Genomic DNA, 13,859 nt, shown 5'->3' with positions numbered 1-13,859 from the left:
CAAGGTCATATCAAGCGTGGATCTCAAGGACCAGAGCCAGCCCTGGCCTGGAGGGATCAGGCAAGTGTCTTTTTAAAGTGTGTGTGCCCACTTCTGCACAATTTTTAGTATCCCACTCACCTGCCCCATGTCCCCATGGGTCACCACCATCCAGGATTCTGCCCGGTTCCATAGGAACAGTGGTATTTTCAGCATGATGCGTTCTGGAATGTCATACCAGTGTAGCAGGCATACAAGGATGTCACGGCCAGACAAAAATACAAGGCAAGTTTTCAGCTGCCAATGTGCTGTGCAATCCATTCTGAGGCTGGGAAAGGTGATAACGTTTAGTTAATTCCTTTTGCCAGGTCACACTCAGCTCTACCAGAAATATCCTCAGCTTTACTTCAAACCCTGCCAACAGCTACATTCTGACCGATCCGCGTTTTCAGCTGTATGCTGGCGAAGGGCAGGTGAGAGAGGAGCAAAGGTGGGTTCTGAGGACGTTAAGAACGAGCCCTGACGGAACAGTTCCATTCCTGTTCCTGCTGGGGACTCCCTTCCTGGTTCCAAACCACGTTAGATTGCAGCTTGTGGTGAGGAGTTGCTTGATGATTCCAGCTAAACAAGTGAGGCGAGTTTAATGGGTGGAATCCTCATCCTTTGGGGTCCCTGTTCCTGGCATTTCACAGGGACTTATTCTCATGAGGTGAGAGGGGGATGACTGGCATCACTAGTCAGTGTGGGCCCTGTTGGAAAGGGAGGTTTTTCTCCAAGCTCTATTGAACTGATCATGGGACCAGGAGTCAGGACCATCTATGTTCCGGCACTGGGTCTGCTACTGAATTCCTCAGAGATGAGTCATTTAATCTCTCTGCCTTGGTTTGCCCATTGGTGAAATGGGAATAGTAATGCCCACCTCACGGGGATGCTGGGAGGACTCTGGCTAATGTTTATAAGGAGAGTTGATGATTAAGAGTAAGTTGCACAGTAAGCAGTTTATCATCTAATTAATCATGCAGGCTGGCTACCATGACTGAGTTCACCCATTCTCTGGCATCTAAGAGGAGACCAAAGACAAGAGCAATACAGGGAGGGGACCGCATCATTTCCTTTATGCATTGCTAGCATGTTCTGCCTTCTGCTTCCATGCTGTCTGCGTCACTGTGGAGAAGTGGGGGGCCCTGGAAATGTGTATGTGGCTATTCCCAGCCTCTGCCATTTTCATACTCTGGCCAGAGCAGCCGTGGGTCAGCATGGAGGGCACAGGAAGGAAACGGTGGCAGATTTCAGGCTGCCCTCAGTCTCTGAGTTTATTTACAGCACAGACCATGCTGCCCGCAAGTGATCAGCTCCAGAACATTAAAGACCCATTGGATTCCAGGCCGGGAGTGTTTAACAGACGATCTACCTTCTGCGGCAGGTTGCTCCTTTCCTTGTGCTGCTTCTCACACCCACAGCTCAAAGTGGTTCCTGTAGCACTTACAGGTGCCTGCATACATTCATCTCTGCTTCATGTGAGAGCAGGGTCAGGCCTGTGTGCAGTAACAGAGTCCCCCTCCCCTCTGTGACTTCCTGCCACCACTCACATCCGCTCCTGTGCCTCCTCTCCTTGACCTGCCTGTGATCCCCCTGCCACTCATCTCCTGTTTGCTAGGCTCAGCTGGCTGAAAGAGGAATGGAAGCGAGAGGCAGGGCCCAGATGTTGAGATAAGGCATTGTGGGCAATGCAGCCACAGGATGGGGTTGAAACCCACTGCCCAAGGCAGTAATAGGCTGGTGACTTGGCAGTGGGGCCAGGCAATCTCACCAGGCGTACACCTGCAGAATGAATGGCCCTTTTAGGAAAACCCAGCTGCAGCGAGATTCCCCTGACTCTGGGGCATGGAGTTGGACAGGCAGCCTAGGCATCGTCAGGGAGGCTGGTAAGGCAGAGGGGCTCTGCTTTCTACACGCTGCTCCTCGTGTGATCTGACTGAGGTGGGTGATGTAGAAGCCACCCTGCTCCACTGAGGCACATGGCAGCCCACTGCCGGGACTGGCTGGCTTCTCTCACTGCCTCTGGACTGGCTTGTGTGCTCTCTCCCTCCGATGTAAGTGCTGTCTGGTCCCTGTGTTTCTGCTGATACCAGTGGCCCAGAATCCCTTGCACTCAGCTCTGTCAATCGCAGGCACTGCCCAATGATTCTACAGGGCTGGACAAGCCAAGTGTAGCCAAGTGGGCTGCAGGGGAGAGCACTAGGGAAGAGCTTCTAACGACTGCTGTGGCCTGCAGGAGCCAGAGGAGAATAGGCTGGAGATGGAGACACTGTAATGAAGGGTCTGACTGGTGAGTCCCATAGTGTGTAAAGTGCTGGAAGAGCACGTTCCTGTGCAATTTAGACCCAGGTGCCTTAGATATGAGAACAGGGAGAAAAACATTTTTATGATCTTGTCCACATGGGAAAGTTGCCCTGGTTTCAGCTGTATGGGGTCAACAGAGGCAACCTCCTCTGGGGGACACGTACTTCAGTTTGAGAATGGCTCGCTCCGCTTTAGCTTAAACAAGTTCCTAATCAACTTAAATAAAACCGAAACAGGCCTGGCTTAGACAGCAGGGAGAACCTCCGCACGGCCTTCTGCTCTGGGTCTGAAACCTGGCTCACATAGACAAACCCTCGCTGTGGCCAGTCTGATCACTTGTCTCTCAACTCAGTGATCTGGAGCCTCCTTCCTTCTTTCGCTGCCCTTGATCTCTCTCGAGTGCTCTGGTAACTGAGCTGTGCGACTGCAAAGGTCACCTGCTGATCTTGCTCCTTTTTGCCTCTCTTGTATGCATGTTACCTTTTCCCTTTCACTGATACGCGGCACATCTTGCCTGAATCACTCCATGGCACAAGGGAGGTGTGTCATTTCGTGTGATCTGTTGCATGGATGAGTGTAGCTGTGTGGGATGTGCATGTTGCCTATATCAAGCCTTCGTTCCAGTGAGCTCAGGACAGCATGTTGATATGAGCAAGAATTAGCTGAGTGAGCGATTTCAACTTGGAGGGGATAAATATTTGGACTCAGGGACATGTCAGCAAGGCAGGTGGTTGAAATCCTCCAGCTGGAAGCCTTTGGAAATTAAAGGTGCAGCAGACAGTGAGGGATGTGGGGGAGGATATGCTACATATTAGAAAGGGGGGAGGGAAGAGGGGGCAGATGTTCTGGGGCAATGCTAGATGGGCAGGGATGTATGAGAGCCTGGCTGTCTCTGGAAATGAGCTGAGCTGAACTGGGTGAGGAGGCAACCCCCATTTTGTCCAGTGCTTCTGTCTTTGCAGTGAGCATTTATTTGTAGTACATCTGCTGCCCCCTTTCTCACAAGAGAAAGAAAGGGATCCCTGTCCTCCCCCGTTTATGTCCGAGCTTGTGAGTCAAATGGAGCTGGTGGAGAACAGTGGCTTTAAGCCACTATTGCAGTAGCAGGTTGAGGTCTCTGGAGGATTCAGATCTAGCTAGATCAGAAGGAAGTGGGATTGGATTCAGAGCAGCTGCTGGGAAACATCTCTTCACAGCAGACCCAGATGCGGTTAACCCTTGATGTTCGTGCATTGAAATACAACACTGTAGTGGAGGTTTAATGTGACTGTATGAGACAGCATCTGTCAAGTGAAAGCACCATCAACAATATTATCTGGTAGATCTGTGTGGTTTTTCTGTGCCTCATGGCTACTGGAAGTTTTGTTGAGGTAAATTTACTTGCATTATGGGAATTGCACTTTAAGGTAAGTACAACATCTTGTCCTGGTGAGGGAGTGGAGCTGCAAGCAAATTCCTCACCATTGACAGCGTCCAGCAGGGGGGGTGAAGCTGTGGTGATGAGCGCTTTCATATGCCTTCCCCTTGCGACATCCTCACCTAGATCTGTCCTCCTACGGCATTACATTCTTATCTGGGAAGTGTCCGTATCGCTTCCCTTGGCCCAAGCAGCAGTTGTAGAGTTAAAATAATAACCAGCCATTCTGTTTGGATGTACTTCTACGCTGTGATCTTACTGGGTTGTAAGATCATGGCTGTGCTGTCTTTTCTCCTTAGGGATGGGTTTGCATGTTCTCCTGCCTATCGTTCCTGATTCCTGTAGGACAGAATGAACAGGGATAGGGCCTTTAACTTTAACTCTAAACCCGGGGGTCCCTGCCTGAAAGGTGCTTCTGCAACTGTGTGAATTGAAATTATTTCTATACAATGGGAACTATTTAATGCAAGTAATGTGTGACATTCCCCTCTGGTGTTATCCGGGCTAGTGATCTGCTAGGCCACCCCAATCCTTGACTCTGGGAGCCAGCCTTACCCTGCTCTGCTGTGAGAACCCCCACTCCTGGGCTGTTCACACACAGCCTCTGGCATGTAAGCTGCTCCTTGGATTGTGCAACCGAATGACACCAGCCAATATCTCCAATCCCAGACACAATCCTAGGAACCTCAATCTTGCAGCGTCTACTTATGCCCGCTGGACACTGCAAGCTTATATGAGTTTAACAAAGAAATTGTTATGTACCAGGCTTGTTATCCCAAGGGGAGCTTCTGACACACTTCAAATCAAATGCTTCAGGTAGAATAAACAACCACATTTATTAACTATAAAGATAGCTTTTAAGTGATTATAAGTCAAAACATAACAAGTCAGATTTGGTCAAATGAAATAAAAGCAAAACACATTCTAAGCTGATCTTAACACTTTCAGTGCCCTTACAAACTTAGATGCTTCTCACCACAGGCTGGCTGGTTGCTCTTCGGCCAGGCTCTCCCCTTTGATCAGTGCTTCAGTCGCGTGGTGCGGTGTCTGTAGATGTAGGTGGAAGAGAGCAAGCGTGGAAAACGTCTCTCCCTTTTATCATGTTATTTCTTCCCTCTTGGCTTTGCCTTCCCCCCTTCAGAGTTAGGTGAGCATTACCTCATCGCAGTAAAGGTAAAACTGACCAAAGGAAGGGTGGATGACTGCCTCGAGAGTCTAACAGTTTCTTTTGTTCTTGCCTAGGCCAGCGTCCTTTGTTCCTGTGAGGCTGGGCTGGGTTTGTCCCATACATGCCCTGATGAGGTCTGAACTGTCCCTCTGCTCTTGGAGAGTTTTTGCTTGTGCTTATTTTCAGACATGAAGATCTATTTTCAGCCCATAATTACATACATGAAATTATAACCTATAACATCACTGTAACAATAATGCTCAGTGCATCATGAGCCTTCTGAAGACACCTGACAAGACAAACTTTGCAGTGGATACCACACAATCATTTTACAAGGATGAGCATGGGGCTGCTCGGTGTTCTCCCGAGGTACAGAGCATCACAGGAGGGTCCCTTGTATGAGAGAGACGTGTGATTTTAGTACTTTTGAGTGGAGTTGATGCTGCTTTGACAGCCCCTCAAGATGAAGTCCTCTCTTTATCCACAGGGTAAATGCAGCGTGAGCAGTAGGAAGCCCAGCCTTCCCTCACTGCCCTGTTAGTGCTCCTCGGCCTCGACCTGGCAGGACTGTCCCTAAGGATGAGTTCTAGGCCCATTGATAACGAATTCCTGCTTTGACTCCCGTCCCAGGTCAATTAGTGCCATTTGGGGTGAGAAATTTAGCACACTGGATATGACTAAGCCAAGGGCAGGGGGAGGGGGCAGAGAAAGCATCAAATTGTCACAATGTCTGGTCACTACAGCCTGGGGCTGCATTCAAGCTGGCATTCTAGGCTCAAGAAGCTTTACATCTCCCAACATGTCACTATAAAGGAAATATAATGGGAAGTCCATGGGAATTCTGGTGCACACACCAGCTAGCAACTGTAGATGATAGATGCAAAACCAAAGACATTGCCTGATCGTAATTAAATTATGCCTCTGTGACGGAATAGGGAGTGGGGAGTATTGACCTGGGGATGTTGCGTGGGAGTTTTACTGGTACCGTCTGCATTGGTGCTGGATGGTGATGGGATATCAGGGTGTGACTTCACTTGAGGAATGATACTTGAGCGTGTAACCTGAGTCTAGGAGAGGGATGGGGCCGGGTGACACCTTCTGCCTGGGAAACTGGACAATGGCTGGAGGAGGAGCCTGGCTGGGTGAGACGGCTGGAGGGGGTTTCAGTTTGGAGCTGGGGAACCAGAGGAAGACCCAGGACCAGGGTCTAGGCTCCCTGCCCCCCATGATGGACCTGACTGAGGGGGTCCTGTTGTCTGTACCTACAAGCTCTGTTTGGGACTCTGTTCCTGTCATCTAATAAACCTTCTGTTTTACTGGTTGGCTGAGAGTCACACTGAATCGAAGGAAGTGAGGGGGTTCAGGGCTCTGACTCCCCAACTCTCCGTGACAGCCTCCCAGCGTGGAGAGAGAGTTGAGACCCCCCCACACCCCTTCCACCTTCTACTGCATCCAACCAATGTACAGGAATAGTCTGGCTTCCATAGCACTAGAACATGGAGTATGCATATGTGGGTTTGTGGTCCACTCCTACATACACCAGGATGGCAGTGCTGTGCACTAACCTAGGCTGCTACATGCTTACATAAGAATCATGCTTCCAGCCACCTTCCTGGGGATGGTGAACCTGCCCATCTCACCAGCATGGCTCAACATAATAATAGAAGCAATCAAATTCTGACTGAGTAGGCAAACACATGGAGTTAGTTGGCTCTGAAAGAGGTTTGAAAAGTTCAGTCCATTTATTAATGACCAGCAGTAGGATCCAACAGAAGAAAAATGTCCATTCTGCTGAGCTTCTCAGATGCCTCTGATATTCTCCTCTGATTTCCATAGTAATAAATTGTCTATGAAAAAAATCTATCTAGAATGTTGTGAACAATTTTTTAAAGAACTTGGATATGAAAGTAATTGCTCAGAGATCTGTATCTAAATTGCTGAACTGGTACCAACCAAAGAGCAAATGTGATTTTGACAAATGTTCCTAGCACACTCAGAAGCTGTGACATTGTGAGGAGTGGAATAACTCAGCCAATAACAGGCTATGGAAGGCTTAACGTTTGACTTTTTCTTCCATAGTTGTTGTTACTTAAAATGTCAACTTCATTTGACTTGCTGTTGTATGCAACTTTCACATAATGGGCCTGATTCTCCATTGACTGCATCCTGGGTAGTTATTCTCATCAGTGCCCAATGGGTGTGAAATTCCACCATCCTCACTTGGTTGTGTTTCACATACACTTTGCACTGTACACCAGGTGCAGGGCAGTAGAGAATGGAGTCCAATCTGTGGTACAGATTTTTTTCATGCATGCTTTATTTTATTTCTACTGCAGTAGTGCCCAAAGGGCCTAATCAAAACCAGGTCTCCAGGGAGTTGTACAAACACACACAAGGTCATAGTCCTTGTCCCAACGGAATGCAAAAAGACAAATGATCCACAATGTTCAGCGAGCGGTAGGATCAAATAGATACAATTTGTTAATAGAGATGCATTTCTTTTTAAATGTGATTTATTATTATAAATGGTTAAAGGGTGGGACTTTCCAAAGTAATAAGGGGTCCAATTCCCATTGATTTTCCATTGACAGAGATTAATGTTTTGTTTTAAACTATGTAAAATGCCCAGATGCTTTGGCAATGGAGGGATAATATATCAATCAATGAATAATATTTCTGCTTGCTAACTTCAGTATTCAATCTGGGAATGATGGGACAATGTTTTGCATTAGACTTTGAATAAAGCCCCATAAAATAGGGTCGTTTATAGTAATTTGTTTCTTTTTTTGCTATATGCAGAGGATTATGAGCTGTGTTCACAAAAGATTATGGGATCCGGCCACCAAGGATTCTGAGTTTGGGGTCACATGAAGTCACTTGTGTGGTCAGAGGCAGCAAAGGTTAGAGAACCAGGCTTCTGGCAAGATGAAAACTGTGATTTATTTCCTTTTCATGCGATTCAAAAAAAACCAAAACCCCACCACCAAACCTGCAGAAAGGATAATTTGACTAAATGATATTTTCCAACCACCTGAGACTTTTCGCTGAGGCTGCATTAATATGACAGAGCTTTTTTCTTTTCCACCTCCTGATACTCAGCAGGTTAGGGACATTATTGTCACAAGAATATTCCTGATTCAGTGAAATTTGAGTGGGCTAATTAAATTACTTTAAAAAACCTTGCCAAAGCCCTACAGTTTGTGCAAAAGAGGACTGCAGGGTTTCCCCCTCCTTATTTCAAGGGGAGGGGAGGACTGGAGAGGGAATATGTGAGTCTAATGAACTTGATGATTTCCTGTGGCTTATTGAGAGCAAGGCAACCTTTAGCACTAGTTGCATTATTAACATCCCAGATGGCAAATTGGCTGACATTTGACACCATATAAAAGTCGTATGAAAAACTTTATTAACTTCTTTTTGCTGACTGCTTTGGATTGTGTCTTGTACTTGAGGGAAATGCCATTCTTTGGAAATGTGTTGAAAATGCTGAATACTCCCTGATTGTTCTGCCTGTTAATTTAATATGCTTTTTATTAGAGGAATCTAAGGCGCGATATGGCTGCCTTTAAAATCAACAGCCAACTCTCTATGGTTTTGGATCAGACACATATTGCAGTAGGTCTAGAGAATGACACAAGCTTCCATCCAAATGAGGAGGAAAACAAAAATATGAAGCTCAGCTGTCCTCATGCATGGGCCAGGAGAGGCCTTTAATGATAACTTTCCTCTCCTGGACAGTGTGGAATAAAGCAGGAAATGGTAGCCAGTCTCCTGTGCCCTGTTGTTTTCTCTAGGATTCATACTTTGTGTTTTTAGGGAAATTGGTCCACCTAAAAATAATCTGATTGTCTTGGCCAGCAGCTCTGCTACTGTGCCATCACTCGCACTCTGCAGTCATTGAGCTGACGCTCAAAGCTGTGGATATGGTGGCCTGAGCAGTCAGTGCGGCTTCTGAAAATTTGGTTTTGATAAAAACTTGGGTTCAGTTCCTGGCTGTGCCACTGACTTCCCGTGAGACCTTGGGTAGCTCACTTAGTCTCTCTCTCTGCCTCAGTGAGGGGCTACTATATTGGTTGACATCAAGGATTGAACAGTGGAACTCGAGAAATAAAAGCATGAATCTGTACAGGTTGAGCTAAAGAGCCCTAGCCTGTAGTCTGGAAGGGACCTTGAGAGGTCATCTAGTCCAGTCCCCTGTACTCATGGCAGGACTAAGGATTATCTAGCCCAGCAGTTCTCAACCGTGTGTCCGCAGTCTGCGAGCCCTTTTGGGGGGACATGGAGCTCCATGGCTGAAACCCAGCGCCCCAAGCCCCAGCACTGAAGCTGGGAGCAGTGTGGGGCTGAAGGCAGCACCCCCCTGCCCCAAAGCTGGGAGTGGCGCAGGACTGAAGGCGGCGGTCCCCCCGCTCCAAAGCCGCGAGTGGCACAGGGCTGAAGGCACTGCCCCCCCCGCCCCCGAAGCCAGGAGTGCTGTTTTTATAGCATGTTGAGGTGGACCTCAGCAAGAAAAAGGCTGAGAACTGCTGATCTAGACCATCCCTGACAGATGTTCATCTAACCTGCTCTTAAAAATCTCCAGTGATGGAGATTCCACAACCTCCCTAGGCAATTTATTCCAGTGCTTAATTACCTTGACAGTTAAGAAGTTTTTCCTAATGTCCAACCTAAACCTCCCTTGCTGCAATTTAAGCCCATTGCTTCTTGTCCTATTCTCAGAGGTTAAGAAGAACAATTTTTCTCCTTCCTCCTTGTAACAACCTTTAATATACTTGAAAACTGTTATCATGTCTCCTTCTCAGTCTTCTCTTTTCCAGACTAAACAAACCCAATTATTTCAATCGTCAGTCATAGGTCATGTTTTCTAGATCTTTAATCATTTTTGTTGTTCTCCGCTGGACTTTCTCCAATTTGCCCACATCATTCCTGATATTACCTTTCTCCCATCCTTTGTCTATTTAGCACGTGGTTAACTTTAAGCAAAGGAGTAATGGTCTGGAAGCCAGTGGGACTGCTCAGATGCGTAAAGTTAGGCACATGCTGTGTATTTAACAATGAAGGTGTCAGAGTGTCTGGCTCCTTTAAGAGGGAGCTGAGGCCGGTGTACCTGGACTGATTGCCTGATGCCCAGCTGGATTTGTGGAAGGACACCTATGCCTTATAAAGGGAGAGATGGCTGCAGGTGACTGTTGGCAGATGCCTGTAGTCATTGCAGGGTGTAAGAAGGATCCTGCAGGTGTCCTCAAGGCTCCCTGCTGACTCAGCAGGGAGGAGACAGCAGCTGGAAAGGCCTTGGGAGAAGGCCAAGCTCCAGATAGAACGTGCGGGGGAGCAGGAAGACAGATCTTCAGAGAGGAGGGGCTGGGCCCAGCTTAGGATGGGGGGGACCCTCAGGCAGTAGAGGGCAGCTGAAACATTGTAAGTCTCAGTTCTATTTTGAAAGACTTTGCATGGGTCTTATTAAATTGAGCCCCAGAAGGGGGAATATTTTGAATGTCTGGCCTGTGGGAACTTTTTAAGGGAGTCTGAGTGAAGGGGAAACTGAAGCAGGCCTCAGCAGAACCACAGTCGGCCAGAAGGGGGCAGAGAGAGGCAGTATCATAACCTAGTCCCAGATTTGGACCTTAGCGTCCAAAATATGGGGGTTAGCATGAAAACCTCCAAGCTTAATTACCAGCTTGGACCTGGTAAAGCTGCCACCACCCAAAAAATTAGAGTGTTTTGGGGCACCCTGGTCCCCCCAAAAACCTTCCCTGGGGGCCCCAAGACCCAAATCCCTTGAGTCTCACAACAAAGGGAAATAAACCTTTTCCCTTCCCCCCTCCAGGTGTTCCTGGAGAGAGACACAGAAGCAAGCTCCATGAATCTAAACAGAGGGATTCCACCCTCCCCGTTCCCAGCCTTGGAAAACAGAAGTACCAAGAGTTAATCTCTGTTTCCCCCTCACCCAGAGGGAATGCAAAGTCAGGCTAGTAAATCTAACACACACAGATTTCCCCCTGACTTCTTCCTCCCACCAATTCCCTGGTGAGCTGCAGACTCAATTCCCTGGAGTTCCCCACTAAAGAAAAACTCCAACAGGTCTTAAAAGAAAGCTTTATATAAAAAGAAAGAAAAATACATAAAAATGGTCTCTCTGTATCAAGGTGACAAATACAGGGTCATTTGCTTAAAAAAATATTGAATAAACAGCCTTATTCAAAAAAAATACAATTCAAAGCACTCCAGCAACTATAGACATGTAAATACAAAAAGAAAAACAATAGAAACCTTACTGCCTTACTATATTGTACTTACAACTTAAAAACAGAAAATTAGAAAGCAGGAAACAGAAATCACTTCTCATAGCCGAGAGAGTGCAGGCAGAAGACCCCAAGAACAAAGGACTCACACACAAAAAACCCTCCACCCAGATTTGAAAAAGTCTTGTTTCCTGATTGGTCCTCTGGTCAGGTGTTTCAGATTACTTCTTTCCAGGTGTAAGAGACATTAACCCTTAGCTATCTGTTTATGACAGGCAGTCATGCCCTCTGAGTGGGTAATTAACCCTTTGGAATGGTTTACCAAGGGTGGTGGTGGATTCTCCATCACTGGCAATTTTAAAATCAAAACTGGATTTTTTTTTCTAAAAAATACACTCTAGTTAAAACAGGATTTATTTCATTTCCCCTTGTGAGGTTCCTATTGTATAGGAGGTCAGACTAAATGATCACAATGGTCCCTTTTGGCCTATGAATACATGTTCCTTTTTGATTCAGGGCCTAATGAATAGGATACCTGTGCTGTGACCCCTTCTTTCCTCCTATCCACAAACTCATCTGTCCTCCTGAGTGCTTTCCCCAGCTCCCATTCCTGACATGGGTTTCCCCACCCAATTGTCTGCAAATAACTCCTCCTTGCACCATCTCTCAGGGTATGTGTATACTACCCTCTAGATTGGCGGGCAGCGATCGATCCAGTGGGGGGTCAATTTATCACGTCTAGTATAGACGCGATAAATCAACCCCCGAGTGCTCTCCCATTGACTCCTGTACTCCAGCACTGCGAGAGGCGCAGGCGGAGTCAATGGGAGAGTGGCAGCAATCGACTCACTGCAGTGAAGACACCACGATGAGTAGGTCTAAGTTCCTTGACTTCAGCTACTTTATTCATATAGCTGAAGTTGCATAACTTAGATCAATTCCCACCCCCCACCTACAAATGTAGACCAGGCCTTAGTCTGGCTTTCAGCTCCTCTCACGCAGCATCAGCATATTCCCCCTCCATTCTGCTGGATAGAAGAATCGTATGAAACATGCAGGGGAAAATCTTAACTCTGCTTTCATGCGCTGCGTTCCATTGGCTGTGTGCAGCCTGGATTCAGTCCAGAGGCCACAGAATTTATGATGCTGCAATAGGACGAATCAGGAGTTGATGAAATGAAGAGCTGTAGAGAGGTGTTATTAAAACACAAATATTGCTCTCAACTACACTTGCTTGGAGCATAAAAGTTTGCTACAGTCCTGCTTGTTTTTCAGCTTCTGAAATAAACTAAAAGTCCTCAGCCTCCCTCCAAGTGTTTAATTCTACTGACATCTCTAAAGTCAAGATTTTCCCTTCCACGGGTTTGCAGGGTCTTCCAGGTTATATGTGATTTCTTGTTTCCGAATATAGAGCTAGCAGGATCTGCAACCCCAGCAGAAAATTCTGTAGGCTCCTCTGAAGTCCTGACCTGCTTCTCCTCCTCCTCTCTGATTCTTTCCTTTTGTATTTTCTCATTGCCCAGGAGTCCAGAGAGTGAGTCTGATAGGTCAGAGATTTGGTGAGATCTTTGTCTGCCTTATCTCATTTCCCTCCCATCCCCCGCTTGCTGGCTCTTCAGCTGCTCTGCCTTGATCTGACTTTTTTTTTCACGCTCTCACCTTGTTTTTCTTTCTTTTAGGAAATACGGACAAGAATTCTTCTGCCTGAATACTAGGAACCCAGCAAAATATGCAAAGGAAGCTCTCAAAAAGACAGGATCGTAGCAAGTCAGAGAGATCTGCCTGTTCTCCTCTCTCCACTTCACATGCTTCTTTGTTCTCTATTCTTCACTGCTGCACAGGTTTGCTGAGTAGAACACCTTGAGTCACTCACATTAGTCAGTGCCTCCCCAGTCATGTCCAAATAAACAGGCAGTGCCTCTCACTGTAATATATGCCAAAAATGGCAGGAGACCTGAAATACTCCGTCAGTAACTAATCACTGAGAACGTGCATCACACAGACGGCCAGCAACCAGTGTAATTTCTTCTAAGCGCAGGCTAAGAATCTGAGGGCAGATGCTATTTATGTCGCACAGCACTTCAGAGGCAGCACTGCAGAACACTGCTAGCGGGAAATGAAGGTCAGCTTAGGTCTTTTAAAACACTGCATTACTTAAATGGCTTTTCCTGTCTCAGCTGTCTAGTTCTGAGATTAGCACAGCTCCAAAAGTGGCAGTTTTTGCTGCTGTTTTCTGCTGCTGGAAACCAAACACAGACTTTTAAGATGCTTTGGAGACTGGAAAATATTGAAATGACCTATGAATTGGCAAACTACTATTCAAGAGATTCCCTTGGCTAAGAAATACCCTTCTAAAAGAAACTTCTTAAAGATATTTGACAATGAAAACATACCTCAGAACAGATCAAAGGCACCTTTCTACCTGTGGAGTCCTTTCTGTCATACTAATTTCTCAAAGGTTAAAAAATCCCTCCACTTTATATATTGCCATTAAATTTTTATCTCTTCTACATATATAGAACAAGGTTGAACACCTCTATGTTTGTGGTACCACCACAAGGTTTTGAATGTCTTGGGAGCTTTTGAAGACAGTTGAATAATTGAGGGCTTGGCTCACCGAAGTATCTTTCCATGTAATTAATGGACACTGGGGGTCAAGCTGTCGTTTCAGGTAACAGGAGTTTGGGATAATTGAGGTTCAGATAACTCA

General features: G+C 46.5%; 1 long non-coding RNA gene across 1 annotated transcript; it reads left to right on the top strand.

Moving 5' to 3' along the window:
* The first annotated feature begins 350 nt into the window (after window positions 1-350).
* Window positions 351-7,883, top strand: LOC127050999 (uncharacterized). The gene is made up of 2 exons (XR_007774366.1): window positions 351-1,496; window positions 4,982-7,883. It is a non-coding gene; the product is annotated as an uncharacterized LOC127050999 (long non-coding RNA).
* Window positions 7,884-13,859: the final 5,976 nt, after the last annotated feature.

This window comes from Gopherus flavomarginatus, chromosome 5 (genome assembly GCF_025201925.1).
Source record: "Gopherus flavomarginatus isolate rGopFla2 chromosome 5, rGopFla2.mat.asm, whole genome shotgun sequence".
Classification (NCBI taxonomy): domain Eukaryota; kingdom Metazoa; phylum Chordata; order Testudines; family Testudinidae; genus Gopherus; species Gopherus flavomarginatus.
Note: the sequence above shows the minus strand (reverse complement) of the source record. Positions and strands in the feature narration are given on the sequence as shown.